The following is a 3779-nucleotide window of genomic DNA, read 5'->3' on the forward strand; positions in this document are numbered from 1 at the left end:
TTTTTTTTTTTTTTTTTTTTTTTTTTTTTAAGACAGAGTCTAGCTCTGTTGCCCAGGCTGGAGTGCGGTGACACGATCTCGGCTTACAGCAACTTCTACCTCCCTGATTCAACCGATTCTCCTGCCTCAGCCTCCAGAGTAGCTGAGATTATAAGCATCTACCAACATGCCCAGCTAATTTTTGTATTTTTAGTAGAGACAGGCTTTCACCATGTTGGTCAGGCTGGCCTCGAGCTCCTGATCTCAGATGATCCGCCCACCTCGACCTCCCAAAGTAATCTCCCAAAGTGCTGGGATTACAGGCGTTAGCCACCTAGCCCGGCCCTCTTCGGTCTTCTCCTTGTAAAATTATCTTTCAAATATCTCCTCATTTTGGGTTGGGTAGAGCAATTTGGTCTTCTCTCTGCCTTTTAATTCTCCTCACAGCCAATCACCCTGCTTAATTCAACAAAGGCCCTCTAGGGAGATGAGTACACAAAGAATTTACTTTTTTTAGACAGGAAGTCAGGTATTGCCAGTACATCATTTTAATACATTTTTCCCTCTGACACACAGGCATAAAACAATAAATTCCAAGCAGGCCAGAAGTAGAGGGAAGAAAAAGCTTTGTCAGGGTGAAGGAAGTATGGGGTCCAAGTAGGCACAAGTTCATAGTGATATTTGGTGAAGGGAAAGCAGATCACGGCACATGGATCTTGTTCTCTGATCTGCCCTGTGAAGTCGGGCAGACAGTCACTCTACATAAATCAGTTCAGAATGCGGCCAAATCACCTGGCAAGAGGAGGCCAGGAGCTAGACAGACACTGAGCACAGGCAAGAGGAAAGCAGCTTAATAGGTAATAAACCAAGTTCTAAGACAGGGCACCCCGGAAATTTACAGCCAGGATCAGAACGGATCCCAGTGGCAGCGTCCAATTCCCATCTCTTAAGTGGACAGACAAACCGACCTGCCTAGAGTCGAGAGCTGAGAAATCAGGAACCAAGCAGTTCTTTGTTTGTTCGTTTTTTGAGATGGAGTTTCATTCTGTCACCCAGACTGGAGTGCAGTGGTGCGATCTCTGAGCGCTGCAACCTCCACCTCCCAGGTTCAAACAGTTCTCCTGCCTCAGCGTCCTGAGTAGCTGGGATTACAGGTGTGTACCACCACACCCAGTTAATTTTTGTAATTTTAGTACAGATGGGGTTTCACCATGTTGGCCAGGCTGGTCTGGAACTCCTGACCTCAGTGATCTGCCCACCTCAGCCTCCCACAGGGCTGGGATTACAGGCCTGAACCACCACACCCAACCATTTTTTTTTTTTTTTTGAACAGGGTCTGGCTCTATTGCCCAGGCTGGAGTACAGTGGCACAATCTCGGCTCTCTGCAACCTTCATCTCCCAGGCTCAAGCCATCCTCTCACCTTAGCCTCCTGAGTAGCTGGGACTACAGGTGTGCACCACCGCACCCCGCTAATTTTTATATTTTTTGTAGAGACGGGGTTTCACCATGTTGCCCAGACTGGTCTCGAACTTGTAAGCTCAAGCAATCCACCCACCTCAGCCTCTCCAAGTGCTGGGATTACAGGCATGAGCCACTGTGCCCACCCAGTTCCCTACTCTTAATATTTTCCTTTCACACTTAAGAATACACTCTCCATATGTGTTAGTTTCCTACTGCTGCTGCAACAAATTACTACCAACTCAGTGGCTAGAAACATCATACAATTAATTTAATTTCTTTTTTGGGGGGGACAGGGTCTCCCTCTGTTGCCCAGGTTGGAGTACAGTGATGCCACCATAGCTCACTGCAGCTTTGACCTCCTAGGCTCAAGTGATCCTCCTGCCTCAGCCTCCTGAGCAGCCGGGACTACAGGTGCACACTCTGTTCCTTGCTAATTTCTTATTAGTAGAAATGCGGTCTTGCTGTGTTCCCCAGGCTGGTCTCAAACTCCTGACCTCAAATGATCCACCAGCCTCAGCCTCCCAAAGTGTTGGGATTACAGGCATGAGCTACCATGCCCAGCCATCATCAGTTTAATATCTTGCAGTACTGTGTGCTAGAAGTATAATGTGGGTCTCGGCTAAAGGCAAGGTGTCAGCAAGGCTGCATTTGTTTCTGGAGGCTCTGGGGGAGAATCTTTTTCCTTGCCTCTTCCAGCTTCTGGAGGTTGCTGCATTCCTGGGCTCCTAGCCCCTTTCCTCCACTCTCAAAGCCAGCAACGGCAGGCGGAGCCCTCACGTCACATCACTCTGAACCCCTCTTCTGCTTTCCTCTTCCAAGATTCAGGACCCTTGTGATTACATTGGGTTCACCTGGATAATCCAAGCCACTCTCCCAATCTTATAGTCAGCAAATCAGCAAACAATTCCATTTGCAGCCTTAATCTCCCTTTGCCATATAACATACCATATTAATAGGCTCTGGGGATTAGGATGTGTATCTCTTTGGAGAGGGGCATTTTTGTGCCTCCCACAGAGTGACTAGTGCTGTGGAGAAAACAAAGCAGGGACAAGGGAAAGGGAGTGACCACTCTTCCATAGTCATCCATTCCTCTGATCACAGATGGAAAGGCTCTCTGCTTTTGCTTTTAAGGATTTATTTTGTTAGATTGGGCTCACCTGGATAATCCAAGCCACACTCCTCATCTCAAGGTGCTTAATATTAATCACACCTGCAAAGACCCTTACGCCATTTAAGGTAACATAGTCACAGGTTTCAGGGATTAGCATGTGGACATCTTGAAGGGGACTGTGATTCTGCCTGCCACGCCTTATACGTGATGGAATGTTCTAGGCATCTAGGCTTGTCACTGACTCTGAAATTTCCAACTGGTGCTCTGTCAAAAGCTTGTGTCGAAAACTCAGCTGCTGGACATATTTCAATTCAGTCAGAAAGCACAAGATTTCTCACTATTAGCTTCTTAGTAAAATGTGTGCATCTTTTCTCTTGACTTGGACATGAAGCAGCAATATGCTGCCATCACCACCGTCAAGACACAAGAGTTACATCAGCCCAAGTCATTCCCTGTGCTGCCTCTTTGTAATCAAAACCCTCTCCTAACTCCAGGCCCCTGGCCACTACTGATCTGGTTTCCATGCCTTTACTTTTGCCTTTCTGAGAAAGGCGTATCGATGGAATTATACAGCATGCAGCCTTTTGGATCTGGCTTCTTTTGTGCAGAAAAATGCCTTTGAGATGCATTCACGTTGTTGGATGTATTAATAATTCTTAATTTTTCATTGCTAAGTATACTCCATTGTATGGACATCCCATAGTTTATTTATCCATTCAATTATTGAAGGACATTTGAGTTTCCAGGGTTTTTTCACTTTGGTTTTGGTTTGGACTTTTTTTTTTTTTTTTTTTTTTTTTTTAAGTTTTTTTTTTTACCCAGGCTGGAGCACAGTTGCACAATCATGGCTCTCTACAGCCTCAAACCCCCAAGCCCAAAAGATCCTCAAACCTCAGCCTCCTGAGTAGCTGGGACTACAGGTGCATGCCACCACACCCAGCTACTTTTTGTATTTTTTGTAGAGACAGGGTTTCACCATGTTTCCCAGGCTGGTCTCAAACTCCTATGGTCAAACGATTTGCCTGCCTCAGCCTCCCAAAGTGCCGGGATACAGGTATGAGCCACCGCACCCAGCCCTGGTTTTTAGTTTTTGGTGATTGGGAATAAAGCTGCAATAAACATTCGTGTGCAGGTGGGTAAACTTAAGTTTTCATTTGCCTTGGGTAAATACCTAATATTACCAGGTCATATGGCAAGTGTATATTTATTTTTATAAAAAGCTGCCA

This window comes from Mandrillus leucophaeus, unplaced genomic scaffold (assembly GCF_000951045.1).
Source record: "Mandrillus leucophaeus isolate KB7577 unplaced genomic scaffold, Mleu.le_1.0 Scaffold431, whole genome shotgun sequence".
Lineage (NCBI taxonomy): Eukaryota > Metazoa > Chordata > Mammalia > Primates > Cercopithecidae > Mandrillus > Mandrillus leucophaeus.